Consider the following 23,341-nt stretch of genomic DNA (forward strand, 5'->3'; position numbering starts at 1 on the left):
GGAAGTAGATCAAGGATGACCTCTCATCTTATCAAACATCTGAGCCCCTCTATCACCCCCTCCTTCCATGGAGTCTTCTTCCCTGGCTGCAAGTGGATAGTCCGGGTAGGTAGAAGCTGGGGCTGCCTGGGTGTCATCCTCCCCTGCCTCTGACACTCCCTCACTCTTTCTACTGTGTGTCCCATTTACCTTATCTTCTCTCGCCCTTGTCACTACTCTGAGTTAATAACAGTCGTGCATTGATCTGTTAGCAGGCATGATGCTAAGTGATTTGCGTATATGCTCTCCTTTAATCCTCACAACGACCCTGTGAAGTCAGCAATTGTTATTCCACTAGAAGGGAGAAAGCCACAGCTCAGAGGCATCCACATCACCCAGTGAGGAGGGCAGAGAGTACGGCTTCCTGCCCAGGTTCTGGAGAGCACTTAGCTGTACTGCGGCCTTGGGATCATGCTCTGCTGCTCTCCTCCCAGCCGTGGTCCCTTGGTGGGAGCTGAGCTGTGTCCTTGAAGGTTGTGGACTGTGAACATTGTTCACAGGAATCAGAGACATCACTCTTTGGGATTCTACCAGCAACACCTGAATGGGCTCGACATTCGTGGAGGTGATGTTTCCCTGGATTACTGACTTTTGTTTCATAATAATTAAAATCTTTATTTGGTCTTATGTAATATAGTTTAGAAGCTATCCAATCTGTTTTTTGGAGAGGCAAACTTCTTTTGAAAATATAAGTTTTGGCTGGGCGAGGTGCCACACACCTGTAATTCCAGCACTTTGGGAGGCCGGGGAGGGTGGATCACCTGAGGTCAGGAGTTTGAGATCAGCCTGACCAATATGGTGAAACCTCGTCTCTACTAAAACTACAAAAATCAGCAGGGCGTGGTGGCGGGCGCCTGTAATCCCAGCTACTAGGGAGGCTGTGGCAGGAGAATTGCTTGAACCCCGGGAGGCAGAGGTTGCAGTGAGCCAAGATCTTGCCACTGCACCCAGCCTGGATGACAGAGTGAGACTCTGTATCAAAAAAAAAAAAAAGAAAGAAAGAAAGAAAGAAAATGTAAGTTTTGCTTTTAATTAAAAATAAAGTCGGGGCCAGGTGCGGTGGCTCAAGCCTGTAATCCCAGCACTTTGGGAGGCCGAGACGGGCGGATCACGAGGTCAGGAGATCGAGACCATCCTGGCTAACCTGGTGAAACCCCGTCTCTACTAAAAAATACAAAAAACTAGCCGGGCGAGGTGGCAGGTGCCTGTAGTCCCAGCTACTTGGGAGGCTGAGGCAGGAGAATGGTGTGAACCCGGGAGGCGGAGCTTGCAGTGAGCCGAGATTGCGCCACTGCACTCCGGCCTGGGCGACAGAGCAAGACTCCGTCTCAAAAATAAAATAAAATAAAATAAAAATAAAAAAATAAAAATAAAGTCTTGGTTCAGAAAACTTAGGACACACAAAACTATTCAGACTGTTACTTTAGCATTTTCCCATTACTGCATCAGTAATATTCGCCACACTTTGCTAGATGTTCATTGATTAGAGTGTTGAAATCAAATTCTGCTCTAAATGTGTGTGAATACATTGGAGAGGTTTTGTTTTTTTCACTGTGAAATGCAATTGTGTCTTTTTTTTTTTTTTTTTTTTTTTTTGAGACGGAGTCTCGCTCTGTCGCCCAGGCTGGAGTGCTGTGGCCGGATCTCAGCTCACTGCAAGCTCCGCCTCCCGGGTTTAGGCCAGTCTCCTGCCTCAGCCTCCAGAGTAGCTAGGACTATAGGCCCATGCCACCACACCCAGCTAATTTTTTGTATTTTTAGTAGAGACGGGGTTTCACCGTGTTAGCCAGGATGGTCTCGATCTCCTGACCTCGTGATCCGCCCGTCTCGGCCTCCCAAAGTGCTGGGATTACAGGCTTGAGCCACCGCGCCCGGCCTTTTTTTTTTTTTTAAGACAGTCTTGCTGTGTCGCCCAGGTTGGAGAGCAGTGGTGCAATCTCAGCTCACTGCAACCTCCGCTTCCTGGGTTCCAGTGATTCTTCTGCCTCAGCCTCCAGAGTAGCTAGGACTATAGGCCCATGCCACCACACCCAGCTAATTTTTGTATTTTTAGTAGAGACAAGGTTTCGCCAAGTTGGCCAGGCTGGTCTCAAACTCCTGACCTCAAGTGATCTACCTGCCTCAGCCTCCCAAAGTGCTGGGATTACAGGTGTGAGCCACTGAGCCCAGCCACAACTGTGTCTTGAATAAGAAGGTACCTAGAGGCCGGGCGCGGTGGCTCAAGCCTGTAATCCCAGCACTTTGGGAGGCCGAGACAGGCGGATCACAAGGTCAGGAGATCGAGACCATCCTGGCTAATACGGTGAAACCCCGTCTCTACTAAAGAATACAAAAAACTAGCTGGGTGACGAGGCGGGCGCCTGTAGTCCCAGCTACTTGGGAGGCAGAGGCAGGAGAATGGCGTAAACCTGGGAGGCGGAGCTTGCAGTGAGCTGAGATCCGGCCACCGCACTGCAGCCTGGGAGACAGAGCCAGACTCCGTCTCAAAAAAAAAAAAAAACACACAACAACAAAAAAAGAAGGTACCTAGAAGCCAAATTAAAGTAATAATAGTGACTTATTTTTTAAAATGTGTTTTATTGGTTCCTCTTCCTTCTGTGCACTCCCTGGACTGAGGTAGGGGTGCACAGAGGGAGCAGGGAGCAATAAGTACATGTGGGGTCCAGGCTATAGCCATGGAAGGTGGTAGCAACCAGGGGATGCCAGCCACCTCCCATCCTCTGGTCCCTCCCCTGCTATAGATCCTACAATGGCTTCCTACAGATGCTTCCCAGGGCAGCTCCAAGTCCTCTGTCCAGCAGGCAGCCTTGCCTGCACTGCCTCCCTTCTCCTCCTCCCCACAAGCACCCTCTCACCCAGGCAGACAATACTCCTGCTCTGCCCGTGGCCCGTGGCCTCTGCTCTCGCTGCCCTCCTGCCCCAAGTTGAGGCACCTTACCCACTTCATTTCATTCAGTCTGCAGAATGTCCCCACAGGCTAGGTTTTTGTATGCATTTTTGTTTGTTTGTTTTTTAGAAACAAAGAAACTGAGCTCAGAAGAGGGCAGCAACTTGCCCCAGGTCACACAGCTAGTAAAGAGCACAAGTGGGATTCCAAAGCAGGCTCACCTGACTCCAGTGTGCCATGCAGTTCAGCTGCATTTCATAGATCTTTTCTGAATGTAACCCAGTACCAAGCCCTGTGCTAAGGATTGGGGATACAGACTTTAGGGGAGAGGGATAATGCATATGCACATGCATGCATGCGCACGCGTGCCCCCCCACATATACACATACACACACAGACACACACACGGACACACATAGACACACGCATACACACGCATACACAGATGCACACACAGACACAGACATACTGAGACACACAGACACAGACACACACACACATAGACACACAGATACACACATAGACATACACACACACCGACACACATACACAGACACACACACAGACACACGGAAACACACACATACACACACACACGTGTGGTTCTGATACCATTTCCCGCTGGCAGGTGGTGGGATAACCTTTGGTCCTCTCTGCCCTTTGCCTTCTGAGTTTCAGATGGGAGGGAAAGCAGACAGGGAGGAGGTGGTAGGTGCTGAATTAGTCACCTCCCAGTCTTAAAACCTTCACACTTGTGACTTAGACCCCCAGATGGTCCCTTTCAAGAAATGAGCTCTATTTCCCTTTAAAAGAGGGAGAGGGTATGAAAGAGAAAAACGTTTTGTTCTGCAGTTTCAAGTTGTCATTTGGGGGCAATTTGTTCCTTTTCCTCCCTATCTCTATCTCCCTCCTCCCTCACCTTCAACCCAGACTGGTCCTAAGACCACAGAGAGCATCATGTGCACCCATCCTTCCCTGCACTAGCTTTCCCCAAATCCTGGTGTCCAGTGCTGAGCCACTAGGCTGGGCCTGGGAGGTGACGTGCAAAAGGGTTTCTTCTCTGTGACACTTGGGGGTTGGGAGGGAAGTCAGGGGTCCTTGGCTAGCACAAGACTTAGATCTGATCTCCTTCACTGTCTCCTACTTTTGTTGAAAGGTTGGCTTGTTTGTGGACAGAAACCTCTCTGGACCAGGCATGGTGGCTCACACCTGTAATCCCAGCACTTTGGGAGGCCAAGGCAGGCGGATCACCTGAGGTCAGGAGTTTGAGACCAGCCTGACCAACATGGAAAAACCCTGTCTCTACTAACAATACAAAAAATTAACTGGGTGTGGTGGCTCACACCTGTAATTCCAGCTACTTGGGAGGCTGAGGCAAGAGAATCACTTGAACCCGGGAGGCAGAGGTTGCAGTGAGCTGAGATTGTGCCATTGCACTCCAGCCTGGGCAACAAGAGCAAAACTCCATCTCAAAAAAAAAAAAAAAGATTATAATTTCTTAAAAAGCATCATGCATACTTGAGACTTCTTTGAAATGAGAACATCTAAACCAACCAACAGCTTTAAAATGTAATGAAATGTTCATGATTTCTAGGCTTTCCAATTAATGAAGGTGTCACATGATTGTGGTTTATAGACATTAAATGACATAATTTTCATTTTCATTTTCTGGTTTTTAAAAAGTATTTTGGGCCAGGTGCGGTGGTCACGTCTGTAATCTCAGCATTTTAGGAGGCTGAGGTGAGTGGATCTCTTGAGGTCAGGAGTTCGAGACCAGCCTGGCCAACATGAAAACCCATCTCTACTAAAAATACAAAAATTAGCCAGGTGTGGTGGTGTGCACCTGTAATCCCAGCTACTCAGGAGGCTGAGGCAGGAGAATCACTTGAACCTGGGAGGTGGAGTTGGCAGTGAGCAGAGATAATACCACTGCACTCCAGCCTGGGCAACAGAGTGAGACTCTGTCTCAAAAAAAAAAAAAAAAAAAAAAAAATCGAAGTCAATACATCCTCCCCCACCCTCCAAATCTCAAACCTTTTTGCAGGTCCATAAACTTTTCATAGGTCCCAGACACTGCCTATGCGACTTAAAGAACGAACAGCCTGGCCCAGAGTGGCTCCTTGAATATTGTTGAAGAGAAGTAAGAGAGGGAGAGAGAAATACAAATAATTTGGAAACATGAAAAAAAAAAAAAAAACCTGACATCTCTCATCATAAATAATGCAAATTAAAATGAGATACTGTTTTTTTCATATCTCAGATTGGTAGAGATCAAATAGTGATTTTTTGTACAATTGAATGCAACTTTTTGGAGGACTATTGGATGATATCTATCAAAATGCAAATTGCTCATTCCTTTGCACCATCAATTACACTTCAAGGAAGCTGGGCTCCAGATACACTCACAGATGTACAAAGATGCACCTAGAAAGATTTTCATTGCTGTGAAAAACTGGAAACAGACTAGATATTATCTGACAGACGACTGACACAGATGGCAAGACATCATGCTCTGGAAGAGTCCACAACCATGAAAGAAGGTATGCACGTGCTGATATGGAACAAATACCTCAATACAGAATTAAGTGGAAACAATTCAAGGTGCAGAACTATGTGTAACGTATGGTTTCTTTTGTGAAAAAAGGAAAACAGTACACACCACACACATATGTTTATGTTTCTTTATAGTTATATACTAGGAACTGCCTAGAAATATTTGGAAGGAGACTCAGACATTGAGAAGAATAGTTGTTTCTGAGAGGGAAACTGTTTGCTTGCTTTGTTTACTTTAATTTTTTAATTTTTTAATTTTTTTGAGATGGAGTCTTGCTCTGTCACCCAGTCTGGAATACAGTGGCGTGATCTCGGCTCACTGTAACCTCTGCCTCCTGGGTTCAAGTGATTCTCCTGCCTCAGCCTCCTGAGTAGTTGGGATTATAGATGTGTGCCACCATGCCCAGCTAGTTTTTGTATTTTTAGTAGAGACGGGATTTCACCACATTGGCCAGGCTGATATCGAACTCCTGACCTCAGGTAATCTGCCAGCCTCCACCTCCCAAAGTGCTGGGATTACAGGCATGAGCCACTGCGCCTAGCCTAATTTTATTTTTAATTATAAGTGCATATCTCTTTTTTATTTAAAAAATCTAGTTAGCAAACAAATAGACAAATGCCTGTGGAATACAAGAAGTAAAATGAACAATGAATGAATGAATGACTAAATGAGTGAATGAATGAATTTTAGGTGCTTGGTTGGGGAAGGAACTCCACTGCAGGCCATGTGTGGTGGCTCATGCCTGCAATCCCAGTAATTTGGGAAGCTGAGGCAGGAGGATCGCTCAAGACCAGAAGTTCGAGACCAGCTTGGGCAACATAGCAAGACCCCCATCTCTACAAAAAATAATTAGTCAGGTATGGTGTCACATACCTGTAGTCCCAGCTACTCAGGAGGCTGACAGGAGGATTGCTTAAGCCTAGAAGTTTGAGGCTGCAGTGAACCATGATCACGCCATTGTACTCCAGCATGGGTGACAGACCTTAAGACCCTGTCCTTAAAAAAAAAAAATAAGGCCAGGTGCAGTGGCTCACGCCTGTAATCCCAGCACTTTGGGAGGCCAAGGCGGGCAGATCACCTGAGATCAGGAGTTCAAGGCCAACCTGGCCAATAGGGCAAAACCCCATCTCTACTAAAAGTACAAAAATTAGCCAGGTGTGGTGGTGGGCACCTGTAATCCTAGCTACTTGGGAGGCTGAGGCAGGAGAATTGCTTGAACCCAGGAGGCACTGTACTCCAACCTGGGAGACAGAGCAAGACTTTGTCTCAAATAATAATAATAATGATAATATAAATAAAACAATAATAATAAGAAGAACTGCACTGCATCCTGGAACCCAAGAAGCTCCCACCACTTGGTGGAGGAGACACAGAAAGGGCAGAGAACCTGATGTTCTATGCAACTGTGGGAGGAGGGGCCTGGAGGAGTCAGGAGGGCTTTTCCTAGGAGGCCTGAAGCATGGAGAAGGCTGAGCCGAGGGGAAGGAGGAATGGTAGGGGTTGGTTTGTGGGTTTTTGTTCTGGGAGGCCTTCCTTTCTCCCCTGTCCCTATCTGCAGCTCCTCCCTTCAGTGTATGTCAAGCCTGGGAAGTCCCAGCCCTTAGAGTGGTGCCTGGCATACTATCTATGGCAGTAAATAGTGGTTGATCAAACTGATGGAATCAGTCACTGGTTAATTTAGGTGACAGTGAATTAATTACTCCCCTTTCCTACCTAAACATCCCCCCACAAACAACAACAGATGACTTTCTCAGAGCTGCCATGGATAGTTGTACAGACTGTCCACTGCACAACTCCAGGAGGCACTATTTTCCTAGACTGTCATGGGAGCGATGCCTCCTGAAGCAGTGGGACATGGTGCACCTGCAAAACACTGTTTCTTCCTCTTCTAAACTCAAGCGAACTTAATCCACATGAAGAGTGAAAGGGCTCAGGGAACGGAGATCTCCCAACTCTGACATTGCAGGTTTTCCCCTCCCTTTTCCCTCCTGTTCGTACGGCCCTTTCCTTTGTTCCTTTGTAACTTGGACTTGAGGCAACTTAGCCAGATCTGGCCAATTACGCTATCCTTCGACTTTACAGCCTGGAATTTGCTTACAGTACGATCTCAGGAAAGTCCCATAAACTCTCAGGGCCTCAGTTTCCCCATATGAGAAATAGGTAAACATGTATGGAGCAATTCTTGATCATCCTCCTTGGCTTGAAGGGAATGTATCGGGGTAAAATGTCAAAGAAATACATCCCTATGCGACCTGGCATTCTCAAGGGGCCAAGTCCCAACATCCTGTCCAGTCCTGCCTGGCCCTCCTTACCCTTGAGACCCACACTCTGCTTCATGGGCAGCATCCCAGCATGGAAAGAATTGTGCTGGGAGCAGCCCTGGCCAACTCCTCACTGACGTAACTCACTGTGTGCCATTGAGCAAGCCGCAAGCCCTGCCTGGGCCTCAGTTTCCTTTTCTGTAGAATGGGAACTTAGGCCAGATCAGCAAGTGTCGAATGCTAGACTGGGCGGGCGCGGGGGCTCACGCCTGTAATCCCAGCACTTTGGGAGGCCGAGACGGGCGGATCACCTGAGGTCAGGAGTTCGAGACCAGCCTGGCCAACATAGTGAAACCCCATCTCTACTAAAAATACAAAAATTAGCCAGATGTGGTGGCAGGTGCCTTTGAAGTGGGAGAATCACTTGAACCCGGGTGGCAGAGGTTGCAGTGAGCCGAGACCATGCCATTGCACTCCAGCCTGGGCAACAGAGTGAGACTACGTCTCAAAAAAAAAAAAAAAAAAAAGCTAGATTGAGTCTTTCATGGCCTTTTCTTTTTCGCTTTAATTTTTGTAATTTTTGTCTTTCTTCTTTGTAACTACAAACATCATACATCATACATGCTCATAAAAATTCAAACACTTCCAAAATAGGTAATGTACCAAGGGAAAACCAACCCTGAGACTCATCGTTAACTCGCTGCTAACTTTTTTTTGGGTAACTTAATTCTGACATAATTTCAAATTTACCAAAAAGTTGCAACAATACTACAAAGACTCTACTATAACTTTTTTGCAGATATCTAATTGTTTTCATTTTACCCCTTCTACTTTATTTTTCTTTATATATGTTTATGTGTGTGAATGTGTAATTTTTTCCCGAAATTTCCCAATTAAGAGTAAGTTGCAGACAGGTGCCCTTTTACCTCTAAATACTTCAGGGGGTATTTCCTAAGAATAAGGATGCTCTTTTACAAGTCAAGACTTACGTAACTCCTGCACGGTAGACACCGGGAAACTCAGCATTGATACAACACTATTATCTAATCCACAGCCCATATTCAAGTTCAGCTGTGTCATGATCTTTTCACAGGTTTCTAGCAAAAGTCCTGAAAAGTCCTGGAAATTCAGAGCAATATAATGAGTTTTTCTTAAAGCTAACATGTATCTAGCTTAAAGGATGATGCTTTATTCTAAAACCTGCTGTCCTCTCCTTTTATTTTTATTGGTGTTTAAGATATCTCTTGTCTCTTTTTTGATGAAATGATGGTGCCAGGAGAAAGTGATTTGTTAGCCTAGGCTCACACCTGCAGTCCCAGCAATTTGGCAGGCTGAGGGAGGAGGATCACTTGAGGCCAGGAATTCGAGACTAGCCTGGGCAGCAAAAAAATAAATAAATAAATTAGCCAGGCATGGTGTCATGCACCTATAGTCCCTGCTACTTGGGAGGCTGAGGTGGGAGGATTGCTTGAGCCTTAAGAGGCGGAGGTTGCAGTGAGCTGAGATTGCACCACTGCACTCCAGCCTGGGTAATGGAGTGAGATCCTGTCCCAAAAAAGAAAAAAAAAAATGGTTTATTATTTCTCTGATATTCTTACTTGACAAAATAAAAACTGTGTGGAGATGCCCCCACGTGGCCCCTCCAGCTCCCATGGTCTCTAATTCTGGGTGGGACCCTTCACCTCAGGAGGTTTCCTGTGCCCTGTTGAGAGCGCAGCCACTCCTAATGCTGGGGTGGGGGCTGGGAGAGGCAGACACAGGCCCTGCCCCAGGAGCAAATGGTTTCTCACCCAGCAGAGGGTACCTTTATCTTTTTTTTTTTGGAGGGAGTCTCATTCTTTGGCCCAGGCTGGAGTGCAGTGGCACGATCTTGGCCCACTGCAACTTCTGTCTCCTGGGTTCAAGTCATTCTCCTGCCTCAGCCTCCTGAGTAGCTGGGACTACAGGTGCACACCACCATGCCCAGCTATTTTTTGCATTTTTAGTAGAGACAGTGTTTCACCATGTTGGCCAGGCTGATCTCGAACTCCTGACCTCAGGTGATACTCTCGCCTCGGCCTCCCAAAGTGCTGGGATTACAGGCATGAGCCACTGCACCTGGCCCACCTTTATGTTTTCCAGATTCTCTGGCCTCTGTCTGGAACCTTCCTGGCCTTGTGAGTCTCCCCAGGAGGCAGACTGTAGGCACTAGGCCTCACTTTCCCAGCCTCCCTTGCAGCTGCTGCAGGCTTGTGACCTGGCTCAGCCAATCAGACACACACATTCGGCAACCCTGACTCTTAAGCAGAAGACACAAAGAAGCAGAGGTGGAGTGCATTTGCCATAAGTGGAGGCAGCAGCAGCAGCAGGAGGGAGGTGTCAGGCGCAGTGGGGCCACAGGGCCGGTCCTCAGGTTGGTTACTCAGTTGTCCTCCCTGGTTTGGCCTCAAGGTGTGATTTGGGCTGGGGAATCTGGCTGCCGTCCAGCCCTCCCTGGTTGCTGTGAGCCTGGCTCTCCAGCCAGCCCGAGAAGTCCATGAGTTAGTTCTCTGTTGCTTGCAACCAAGAACCCTGACCAGGAAGTACAAAGAAGTCAGTATTCATGGGGATGGCAAGGAAGTGGGGCCTGGAGTGTGGACACATCTGGACTTGATGAGCAGTGATTCTGAGGCATGGGCAGCCGTGGAGGAATCTCATTGCCTTGTCTGAAATGTGGAGGGGACACCCTGTCTAGGTGCTAGGTGGGGAAGCCCAGACAAGGAGTGCTGTGGGTAAGGGGTAGGAGGGATCTAAGAGGGGAGAGCCTAGAGCTGGGGACTGAAGATCGAACTGGGAGGAGAGAGATGGACTCAGGAAGAAGAGGAGGGTGGCACTGCAGGAGGAGATAGCCAGGTTGGGTCACATGGTTCCACAAGCTTAAAATATTTTTTCACCCTTTTCTTTTCTCTCTTTTTTTAAATTAAAAAAAATGTTTTTGAGAGGGAGTCTTGCTCTGTTACCAGGCTAGGGTGCAGTTGCACCATCTTGGCTCACTGCAACCTCCGCCTCCCAGGTTCAAATGATTCTCCTGCCTCAGCCTCCTGAGTAGCTGGTATTACAAGCATGCACCACCACACCTAGCTAATTTTTTTGTAGTTTTAGTAGAGATGGGATTTCATCATGTTGGCCAGGCTGGTCTTGAAATCCTGACCTCAGGTGATCCACCTGCCTTCGCCTCCCGAAGTGCTGGGATTATATATGTAAGCCACCGCGCCTGGCCTTTTCACCCTTTTCTATATTCCAGGCAATGTATTGGTTAATAAAACAGTCCAGGGATGGGTATTATCCTCATTTTGCCTACAAAGAAATTGTGTTACAGAAGAATTAAACAACCTGAATAAGATCAGAAAACCAGAAAGGGACAGGGTCAGAATTCAGACCTGAGTCTGCCTAACCCTGACATTAATGCCCTTAACAACCTCAATAGGTGCTCAGATTAGGAAGGAAAATCTCTGCCTCAATCCCTGAGTTTTTATATAGTTGGCCCTCAATGTCTGTGGGTTCCTCGTCTGTGGATTCAACCAACCGCTATCAAAAACATTTGAGGGCTGGGTGCAGTGGCTCATGCCTGTAATTCCAGCACTGTGGGAAGCTGAGGCAGGCAGATTGCTTGAGGCCAGGAGTTCAAGACCAGCCTGATCAACATGGTGAAACCTCATCTCTACTAAAACTACAAAAATTATCTGGGTGTGATGGTGCACGCCTGTAATTCCAGCTACTTGGGAGGCTGAGGCAGGAGAATCGCTTGGACCCAGGAGGCAGAGGTTGCAGTGAGCTGACATTGTGCTATTGCACTCCAGCCTGGATAACAGAGTGAGACTGTCTAAAAAAAAAAAAAAAAATTGAAAAAATATGAGGAGGCCGAGGCAGGCAGATCACTTGAGCCCAGGAGTTCAAGATCAGCCTGGGCAACATGGTGAAACCCCATCTCTACTAAAAATACAAAAATAAATTAGCTGGGTGTGGTGGCACACACCTGTAGTAGGCTGAGATGGAAGGATTACTTGAGTCAGGGAGGCAGAGGCTGCAGTGGGCCAAGATCACGCCACTGCACTCCACCCTGAGAGACAGAAGGAGACCCTGTTAAAAAAAAAAAAAGTTTTTGAAAAAAAGTTGTGTCTGTACGGAATACATAGACTTTTTTCTTGTCATTATTCCCTGAACAATATAGTATGTACACTTATATACTGTAACACCTACGTACATACCGTTTATATTATATTAGGTATTTAAAGTAATCTAAAGATGATATAAAATATAGAGGAAAGGCTGGGCGTGGTGGCTCACACCTGTAATCCCAGCACTTTGGGATGCCAAGGCGGGTGGATCACCTGAGGTCAGGAGTTCAAGACCAGCCTGGCCAACATGGTGAAATCCCATCACTACTGAAAATACACAAATTAGCTGGGCGCCTGTAGTCCCAGCTACTTGGGAGGTTGAGGCAGGAGAATGGCGTGAAGCCGGGAGGCGGAGGTTTGCAGTGAGCTGAGATCCTGCCACTGCACTCCAGCCTGGGAGACAGAGTGAGACTCCATCTCAAAAAGAAATTTTATCACTGTGAGATAACACACTTTTCTTCTTGTCTAAGTCAATTGAATAGAAGTTCTGTTTCTTGTCGCTAAAACATCCTTACTAATTTGGTATGCTAATAGCTGCAGCAGGAACAACAGCCATCAGTTAAAGGGGGAAAACCTGATTCTTTGACCAAGCAGGGGCCTGAGGATTCCTTTCCCTGCTGGTTCAGTGGGGAAGAGGGAGAGCGTATGCAGAAGTGCAGGCGGACCGAGGCCCTTGCACTCTGAATCTTGTGGCAGGCAGAGAGAGCTCCCATCAGAGGAGGCGCCGCTCCCGGCCAGCCAGATTTCCAACTCCCATTTCCTGTAGGGTCAGCAGAGGTGGAGGATGGGGTAGGCAGAGGAAAGCAGCTTTATTTTCTGAATCATGATGGAAAACAGATGTCCCAGTACCCCACTGGTCCCAGATTCACCCTGGACAGAGGCTGGGCCTGTTCTCAGCCCTGACCCGTCCACCAACCTCCTGTCCCCACATCAAGTCCAGATGTGGCTTCTTCCAAGTTCTAATAATAATTTTGATTTGTTGCAGCAAAACAACCATCACCTGCTAGCTCAATCCTAAACTTATCAACTCACCATGGCGTAGAGAAGGAGTAACACTATGAAAGCTTTGTAAGGAAACCTGCGTGGGGTAGAGAGGAGTGTGAACTTGAGATTCAGACCAATGTAGGTTCAACCACAACCGGGTCTTTTACTAGCTTTGTGATCTCAACCATTACATCAGTCATCAACTTCTGTGTAACAAGCCACCACAAAACCTAGTGGCTCAAAATAACAACTGTTTATTTCTCACGGTTCTAAAATTTGGGCAGGGCTTGGCAGGACAGCTCACTTTTTCTCTACATAGTGTTGCAGGGAATTGTGTGTGTGTGTATTTGTGTGTGTGTGTGTGTGTTTTGAGACATGGTCTCACTTTGTCACACAGGCTGGCGTACAGTAGTGTGATCATAACTCATGGCAGCCTCAAACTGTCGGGCTCAAGGGATCCTCCTGCCTCAGTCTGCCATGTAGTTAGGACTATGGGTGCACATAACCATGCCTGGCTAATTTTTAAATTTTCTGTAGAGTCAGGGTCTTGCTATGCTGCCCAAGCTGGTCTCGAACTCCTGGGCTCAAACAATCCTCCCTCTTCAGCCTCTCAAAGTGCTGGGATTCCAAGCACAAGCCATAGTGCCCTGCCCATGGTGTTGTGTTTTGTAAGTTAAGACAATGGTGCATGTGCACGAGCAGAGGAAGGCCATGCAAAATGCATGTCCACTCTGTTCCTTGCCTCCCATCTCTGTATAGATCGTTCCTTTTCCTTTCATCTGTCCTTACTCATCAGTAAACCAAAGGAAGAGAGTGTTGGTAGAATATATGCACAGCAAGAAGAGAAATTAAAAGATGTTAGTTTTGACCAGGCATGGTGGCTCATGCCTGTAATCCCAGCACTTTGGGGGCCGAGGTAGGTGGATCACCTGAGGTCAGGATTTTGACACCAGCCTGGCTAATATGGTGAAACCCTGTCTCTACTAAAAATACAAAAGATTAGTAAGGTGTGGTGGTGCGCACCTGTAATCCCAGCTACTCAGGAGGCTGAGGCAGGAGAATTGTTTGAACCCGGGAAGTGGAGGTTGCAGTGAGCTGAGATCATGCCACTGCACCCCAGCCTGGGTGACAAGAATGAAACTCTGTCTAAAAAATAAAAAATAAAAAAATAAAAGTTGTTAGTTTTGTGTGTACTCTTCTGGTAGGAATGAAATATATATGCATATATGACCTATAAATATGAATTGCATAATTCTGATGATTGTACATACAAGTTAAATGCTCTTATTTGCATTTAAAACTGGCTTTGCCCCATATAAAGTTGAATAGCAAAATTCACACTAACAGTTACAAATTTTAACTTTTTAATTAGGGTAGCATTAAATAGCAAGTTAAAAACACTGTGGTGAGTTAAGGGAGAGATACTATCAAAGGCAAGAGAAAGCTTTATATTTTAGTGCCTCTAACGATGTTTTTCTTGCTTTTTGAATAAGGGGCTCCACTTTTTCATTTTGCTTTGGATTCCAAAAATTGTATAACTGGCCCAGAGGCCAGGCCTCTTAAAGCCTATGCTAGAACTGACACAGCATCACTTTTGCCACATTCTACTGGTCAGAGCAAGTCACAGGGGCAGCCCAGAGCCAAGGCAGAGGTGGGGGTATGCAGGTGTGTGTGTGTGGTGGGGAACTGGCTCCACGTTTTGAAGGGAAGAACAGCATTCTAATACAGAGAGGAGAGGAATTGTCGGTGACCATCTTTGCAGATGATATACAACGACCATAGGCCATCCCCTTTCTGATCTCATCTTCTCATCTGTAAAATCGGAATGATTCCCCAGAGTTGATGGAGAATAAGGGAATATTGTGTTTGCAATTCCTGGAACATGGTGATGCCTCACTCAGGGTTGGTCCCTCCCCTTCTATTTTTTTGGGAGGGTGGGGAATGGAGGCTCGCTCTGTCGCCCAGGCTGGAGTGCAGTGGCACGATCTGGTCTCACTGCAACCTCCACACCCCAGGTTCAAACGATTCTCCTGCTTCAGCCTCCTGAGTAGCTGGGACTACAGGCGTGCGCCACCACGCCCTACTAATTTTGTATTTTTAGTAGAGACAAGGTTTCACCATGTTGGCCAGGCTGGTCTCAAACTCCTGACCTCAGGTGATCCACCCACCTCGGCCTCCCAAAGTGCAGGGATTACAGGCGTCAGCCACCGTGCCCAGCCCCGCTTCTATTTCTTAATCGTGCTTTATAAATGCTTACTGATTTGCTGTCTCATTTCAGTCATTCATTCACTTAATCTTTATTGAGTCCTATGAGTCAGGCACTGTTCTGGGAGCCAGGGATCACAGCTGAGAATGAAACAGACAAAAGCCCTTGCCCCTGTGGAGTTCATTTTGACAAGAGAGACAGACAATAAGTGAGGCAAACAAATACCATATGGATTGTGTTGGGAAGTAAAGAGAGCAAGGAGAAGGGAAAAATGCTAAGGTGCTAGAGAGCTCCGTGGTGAGGGCCCAGTGTTCGCTAGGGTGACCTGGGAAGGCCTCACTGAGAGGAAGTCATCTGAGTAAATCCTAAAGGAGGAGCCCTGGGGATGTTCCAGGCAGAGAAACGGCCAGTGCAAGGGCGCCGAGGGGGGAGCACATCTCAGGTGAATGAGGGGCAGCGAGGGGTCCCAGGTGGCTGGAGGAGGGAAGAAGGGGAGAGAGAAGGGAACTAGGGAGGGCAGATCAGGAAGCACCCTACTCCACCCCGGCAAAGGACTTTGTCTTTTACTAAGAATAAGATGAAATCACAGAGGCTGGCGTGGAGGAGGAGAGCAGTGGCTGCAGGGTAGGCCAAAGACTATAGTGGGAGCAAGAAGAGGCAGGGAGACTGGTGGGAGGGTGGCCTGGTCAGGGGCATCCCTCTGGAGGTGGGAGAAGTGGCTGAATTCTGAACAGTGCTTTGGAGTTAGACAGGACTTTCCTGTCAAATCACAGGAAATCAATTTGGCATGACAAGCAGGTGTTATCAAATCCTCATGTTATAGAAGACAGCATCAAACCTTGGTGAGGCTAGATGACGTGCATCGTGTCACGTAGTTACTAAGCGGTGTCTTTCCGAAGGCAGGAAGGTTGCGGGGTCTGTCTGAAGCTGACAGTAACGGATGTGTGGTCTGCATGTGGGTGTGTTTGTAGGTCTTGCCTTTCTCTAGGTCTCCATATCTGTTGTCGCCCCATCTCCGCCCCCCACTGCCACCTGTCAGCTTCTGCTCTTCTTATACATTGCAGACACATCTTCGTCTTCTCCCAAGCCCATTTCTAAGGGGTCTGTATGTTTCTGGTGCCCAGAGTGTATGTGGGCGACCCTTGTAGCATTGGCATGCCTCATAGCAGTGTGAATGCCCCGGCGCGTGTGTTTCTGAGTGTGTGCGCATTACTTTGGCTGTGTGTGAGGTGTATGTGCATACTGCTGGCTGTGAGCACCTATGGATGGGGGGGCTTAAGGGACTGGGTGTGTGCATGAGTGTAAATGTGTGTGTAAATGTGTGAGCACATGGAGGTATCCTCTCTCCTCTCTACTCCTTCAAATTTACTCCCATCCTGAAAGGCCCAGGTCAAGCCCACTTCTCCAAGAAGCCCCCTCACTTTTCTAGGCCATAAGAAGCTCCCCCTGCTGAATCCCACCCCCCCTTCCATCAGAATCACATACTCCACAGCTTTGACTGTGTTCCAGCAGGTCTGCCTCCTAGAATGCCAGCTGTCCACATGTGGCAGGGCAAGGTGGGCATGCAGCCACACATCCCTGCCCCTGTTCAGCCATCAGGCTAGACCTCCTGGGGTCACCTCCCCCAGCCCCCCACGTGAGTTGTTTAATGGTGCTTTGGAGAAGGAGGGGCAGCAGCCTCAGTAGGGTCTAGTAAGCAGGACTGGCGGCCTCCAGCAGGCAGAGGCAGGTGCGCAGAGGTGGCTGCGTCCTGGGCTCCCTTCCTCCCTGTGGGGAGCAGCTGAGTCTCCAGGCAGCAGGATGGAACTCTACACTGGAGTCTCTCAGGGAGCTCCCAGCGTGGGCTCGTGGGGGTCCTGGGAACACAGAGACTTGGCCCCCTAGAGAGACCTGTGGGCCTCAGGGTAGCCGGTCCCATCCTTTGCTCCCTCCCCTGCACCCTCTAGGGGCCCCCAGGCTGGGCCCCAAAGCACGGTTCCTTCTGATGTAAACCCCTCTCCTTCTCTTTCCCCTTCTTCCTCCCGGAGCACCGATTCCTCTGTGAACCCTGTGGCCTCTCCTGCAGGTACTACTGGGTCCTTTCTCTTTAATCTACTGGAAATCAGGCCTTTGCCGTTAGCCTGAGTTTCCTGACAGACTAGAGCATCATTTCAGCCATGAGCCAAGCCATTCTCACATGGACCGCACTGGAAATCCTGGAGGCACATGGCCAGTTTAGTCTGCCCCCCCACCGCCTGCCCTTCCCTCAGTCCTGGCCAGGCTCCTGCCTCAGGGCTTTTGTTCTAGCTGTTTCCTCTGTCTGAAATGTTCTCCCTCAGACTCTGCTTGGCTCTTCCTTCTCCAAGCTCCTGTTGAAATATTGGCCTCTTCATGGGGCCTCGCTGGATCACCCAGCTTACTACGGTGACCTGAGTGAGGGCACACCCCTGCACCCACCGGCACTCCTCATCTCCCAGCCCTGTCTGCTTCCCCTCTTTCTTTCCATAGAACCCACTGCCTACATAAGGATTATAGAATGTGAGGCTGGGCGCCGTGGCTCACACCTGTAATCCCAGCACTTTGGGAAGATGAGGCAGGAGGATCCCTTGAGGCCAGCCTAGGCAACATAGCGAGACCCGTCCTTACAAAAAAGAAATAGAAAATTAGCCAGGCTTGGTGGCACACACCTGTAGTCCCAGCTACTCAGGAGGTTGAGGTAGGGGGTTCACTTGAGCCCAAGAGTTTGAGGCTGCAGTGAGCTGTAATCCCGCCACTGCACTCTAGCCTGGGTCACAGAGGGATACCCTATCTCAAAAAAAAAAAAAAAAAAGAGAAAGGAATGTATTTATTCTGTCTATTATGCCTCCCCAACAAAATGTGGGCCCCACAAGGGCAGGAATCTTTTTTTTTTTTTTTTGAGACGGAGTCTTGCTCTGTCACCCAGGCTGGAGTGCAGTGGCGCGATCTCGGCTCCCCACAAGCTCCGCCTCCGGGGTTCAAGGGATTCTTCTGCTGCAGCGTCCTGAGTAGCTGGGATTACAGGCAGATGCCATGACGCCCAGCTAATTTTTGTATTTTTAGTAGAGACGGGGTTTCACCATGTTGGCCAGGCTGGTCTCGAACTCCTGACCTCAGGTGATCTGGCTGCCTCGGTCTCCCAAAGTTCTGGGATTACAGGCGTGAGCCACCCGCCCAGCGGAAGGCAAGAATCTTTACTTTTCTCACTGATGTCTCCCAACTGCCCAGAGCTTGCCAGGCCATTTTAGGTGCTCTATAGACATTTACTTAGGTTGTCGCTGGCACTGGAGCTGACAGCAGAGAGAAGCTTGAGGGAAGAAGGGGGGTCCTCAAAGCCATGGCTGCTCCTCAGAGGGGAGGTGGGGGCAGGGGAAGGAGAGGGGCCAGGCGGCCACTGGATCTCTAGACCACTCACCCCACTTGCCCTCCTCCCGGGGGTGGGGGGTCATGTCCGCCCTGCACACGCATGTTGGCGCACACCTGCGTTCGATGCATACGTGGCCCCACCTCCCACCTAGTCCATCTGCACGCGCAGCTGACGTGGCTGTGGTTTTGAGGCCCCAGAGGTAGAGATTAGAGTCAGGGTGTCTGTCCTCTTCGGCTGCAGCAGCAGGCTGGGGTGAGGACGGGCACCCCCTGCAAGCAAGCACACAGAGGCCTTTTCTCCCTGACCGTCTTGCACACACATGTGAACAGACAGGTGGTCCTCCAGGGGGCTGTCCTTAGACCTCAGGCCCAGGAGTTGTGCACCTATCTGTACTAGGCCTCGCTGCAGGGGAACGGGGTGGGGGCGCAGAGGAAGTGGCTGCGGGCGCCCTTCCTAGTGTCTGAACTTCCACCTTTAGTATTTGTGCCCGACGCATGGGCGCCCAGCTTTGTCAGTCCTTCCCTTTGAGGGAAGCGTTATTTCTTTTGTCTTCTCATGTCAAAACCACATCCCTGCGGGACGGATTCCACATTCAGCCCTTAGTGGTGTCGAGCTTGTCTGCCCAGGGCTCCCTCATGCACACACCATGTGGCCAGTCTTGGGGAGCATGCTGGTTCCCTGCTCAGAAACCTGCTGCTGCCAGGTGCAGCCCCGCACTCAGACCCAGTGCTCGAGACCCTGCCCTGCGGCCTTCTCCACCCCAGGCATCCTGCTTTGTGAGGAGATGAGTGTGGCCTTGAGCCAGATGTCCAGGTTCAATGCCAGCTCTGTAGGACTGGTAAGTCACTTAGCCTCTGTGCCCAGGTTGTCTCCCTTGCAGAACTGTTGTGACAGTTAAGTAGGTTCATACATGCAAAGTGCTTAGCACAACACCTACTGTGCAGGAAAGGTGTCAACTAATATTAGCTGCCATGATGATCATTTCCTGCCTCAAAGTCAGGAGGGCTGAGAAATGGCCTTGTCAGGGTTTTGCAGCCCAGCTCTGGCCTCCCAGACTGAGCCAGCTGCTTCCAGGTCACCTGGGAGCTTGTTGGAGACTCAGAGTCCTAAGCCACTCTAGGGGTTGTGACACAGCAGCTGAGGGCTGGGCTGGGGTGGTGGGGGCTAGGGGCCCCACACTGGGGCCTGCAGGCATCTGTGGGACAGGAATTCCCTGCAAAGCCCTTCCCCAGTTTCAGGCTGGTCCGCCCACCCAAGTCTTTCCACTTTTGCTTCTCCAGATCCCCTGTGCCTTGCAAGGCTCCTCTCCTGCAGGAAGTAGGCTCACGAACCCTGCCGCCAACACCCCACAACCCCTACTTCCTGGAGCTGAAAGGGGATAAAAAACACCCACATCTCAGGATTGACATCAAGCGAGGTCTTAGATGGAAAGTGCCTGGCCCATGGCAGCCAAGAAGGCTAGTTATTATTACTGCTGTTGGTATTATTGCCCGCACCCTGCACCTGCTGAGCACCTGCATGTTCCTCTGGGTTCCTGGCAGGGTCTAAGTGCCTAAACTCACATCATGTGTCGGGAAAGACGTGTTGACCAGGAGGGACTCTGATTGACCTTCCACCCCCTTGCCTTGGGCTCTTGGAGCTGAGAGGGAGCACCATGGCTGGAGTCTGAGGGTGGCTGGCCCTCACTACAAATAGCCTGAGTGAAGGAGGAAGGAAGAGGTGTTGAACTGAGTGGCTTGGGCCCCAAAGGAAGTTGAAAGCTAGGCCGCGGAGTGACAGTTCTTGGGGGCCCCACTGCAGCTCCCTGCCTGCCCCACCAGCTGCTGTCAGTGGGGAGTGCACAGGCCCGGGGTGGGTAGAGGTAGGGTCCCAGCCTGGGCCAGCTGCCTGGGCCCTGCCACTGCGGACCTGGACAGCCGACAGAGCTTTGCGTCTTGGGGTCAGCATTGCCTTCTCCAGGCTCCTTCAGTGGACGCCATTTACCAGCACCTTCTCACTGCACACCCAGGCCCCACCTCGCCCCACCTTGCCCAGGCACAGCCCTAGAAAATATCCATGAAGCACTCACTGTGTGTCCGGTGGTTTCAGTTCCTCAACCTCATTTAATCCTCCACAATTCCTTGACATTTTATAGGAAAGAAAACTGGCTCAGAGAGGCTGAGTAACCTGCTCAAGATGACACAGCTTGTGGGTGGCTGAGTTGGCCTTCCAACCCAGATTCCTGTCATGTTCCTCAAGCCGACAGGTGGGTGAATTTGTGCTGGAAGAGACTGTGCAACTAGGCCTCTTGTTTGTCAGGGAGGAAATAGACACCCCGCACTGGGAATTGAGTGCCCCAGGCCATGCCACAGGCTCCTGGCAGAACCAGGATGGGTTATAGAAACTTCTTTTGGCATTGGGTGCCAATGGGAGGGGCTCTGCCGGGAAGGCTTCCTCCTTTGCTGCCTGCAGGTCTCCACTCAGAGGCCACCTCCCCAGAGAGAAGCCTTTCTGGCAGTCCTAACTGAAGTAGGGCACTGTTACCCTCTACTCCTGGGCTGGCTTTAGTTTTCTTGGTGGCACTTATTGTCACTTGCAGTTTTATGTATTCAATTATTTATTTCTTGTTTCTCCCCCATGCTAGAATGTGAACTCCATGAGCTCCAGGAGGGTCTGTCTTCTTCTCTTGCCTAGAATAGTACCTTGCACAAGCTCAACAATTTTTTTGTGGAATGAATAAATGAGAGTGTCAGGCGATAAAGCAGCAAGATGCATGGGGGAAAGTTTGGTGTGATAATTCTGTGGGAGGAGGGAACTGAGAAGTCATTTACAAAAGGGAAGGGGCAGGGCCACTGTGGACAGCCATAGCATCTGGCACGAAGACTGCGAAGTGAACGGTGCCCCCTGCCGTTGTTGGACAGTTCTCAACTTGGACAACAGTCTATGGTGCCCCTACGGGTGGGAAAGGACCATCCCCTCAGCAGGGACTGAGGGAGAAGGGAGCCAGGAATGGGGCAGGTCTGCAGGTGCCTGTAGCGGGAGGAACAGGCTGTTCCCTCTGTAAGGACGCCACGTGGTTGCGGTTAGCAGTTTGCCATCCGGTGTTGTCTCCACAGACAGTTGTCCAACCAGGGAGGGGGCGATTGCTTTGCTGTGAGCAGTCGCTGGTACCTGGAGCACCCAGCGGGCTGCGGGCAGGAAAATCACCCGACACACCCCACAAACACACACCAAACACTGGGGACAAAGATCATCGCAACAGGCAGAGGGGGGCTGTTTCCTGAGCCAGTCCTGGGCTCAGAGGTGGAGGACACTGTGTACTGAGGTCTCTCCCCTGAGCAGGGGCCTCAGTGAGGAACTTGTCACAGCTCTGTGGGCCCGGCCCCCTTCCTCCTCCCCAGCCCCACAGGCCGGGCACAGCACCAATCACCCAGCAATCACGGGCCGTCTTCAGTGAGTCACCCTGCCCACAGCGAGCCTGGCGGGACGATGTTATCAGCTCCCCTGCTTACTTAATTCCTTGGGTGACATCACCACCACCTCCGTCTTCTCCTTCTCGGCACTGTAGCCTGCAGCCTGGCATATCCTGGAAGGGAAGGCGGTGGAGGTCTCTTGCCAGAAACTACCAGGGCAGGTAAATTGGAACCTTCCGTTCCTTGACCTTTAGCCCCAAGAGGCTTGCCCTAGTTTCTTGCTGTGCACACAGGGGCCTCAGTTTACCTCCCAGGAGATGCTGTCTGCAGTGAAGCCCTGGGAAATGCATGGCGCCCCTACTCTGTGCTCATGCCTTCTCTCCTTGCGGAGAGGGAGTTTCCTGTTGGACAGAGGCCAAGCTGCTTGCCCTTCAATGCGTCCAAGTTTATCCTGGGGTTGCACCCCCAAGTCCAGCCTGAGTTCTGTCTCGCGTGGACACAGCTGCCTCCTAGCCTCTGTGATGGGCCTTTGGGTTCCCAGGCTCTCCCAGGCTCAGATGGGGCAGCCTGCTGGCCTTCTATCCACCTCTGTGTCCGGCCACCATGCCCTGGGACTTAGCCCCTCACCTCCTGGGAGCCCAGGCCAGCCCTTCCCTGCCACAGCCTGTCATTCCCTTTTGCATCCCCTCACCTTCACCATTCCCAGTACGGACCTGCAGGCCCAGTGGCACATGGGAAGTGCCATAGGATCAGTATAGCAGTGACAGAAGTGACCGGAGATGTATATGGTTCCCTTTCAGCCTGGCCTCCTCCTCTGCATCCCAGTGGGATGAGAGAGGGGATTAGTTCCTCTCCCTGAATTGTCCTACTCTACGTCCTCCCCACCATTTGAGCTGGACAGCAGAGTGGGGCGGCTGAGAGGCCCCAGGGAGGGGCTGAGTGCAGGCCTCCCCAGCTGGACCTCAGAATGTGATGGGAAGCTGCCCAAGCCTGGCATGCGAGGGAGGCAGTCAGGGGAAGCGGGCGGGGCTGGGCAGGGACAAGAGGCAACCCTCTGAGCTGCCAGCTTCCTCTATGACCCTCAGGGGACAGTTCCTCCAATGGCACTGCCAGAGGCTGGGGAAAGAGATGTCTGAACACCAGTCACTTTTGCTCTAGTTGTTTGACCAAAATGAATTGTTCCTTAGAAGGAAAAAGAAAAAAACAAAACCACAAAACCCCAAAAACCTCACCATTGAGGTCATGCTGATCACCCCGTAGGCTGATAAACAAGTCTGGGAGCAGACAGCATCCCTGGGCAGGGTGAGCACCTGCCACCGCACCCTTCCCATGGGCATCGGAGGTCGGCCTCGACACTGCACACAAACACTGCGGCCCCTCCATATCCTGGAATGCTGCAGAATGCTGTTCCAACCTTCTGGAGTCGGGGCACCCAGAGAGAGGTCAAAGCAAGCCTGGGCTCCTCCCGACACATGCCACTCTCACTATACTGCTGTTTCCTCACCTGTTGAGTGGAGG

This window comes from Trachypithecus francoisi, unplaced genomic scaffold (genome assembly GCF_009764315.1).
Source record: "Trachypithecus francoisi isolate TF-2019V2 unplaced genomic scaffold, Tfra_2.0 Lachesis_group17, whole genome shotgun sequence".
NCBI classification, from domain to species: domain Eukaryota; kingdom Metazoa; phylum Chordata; class Mammalia; order Primates; family Cercopithecidae; genus Trachypithecus; species Trachypithecus francoisi.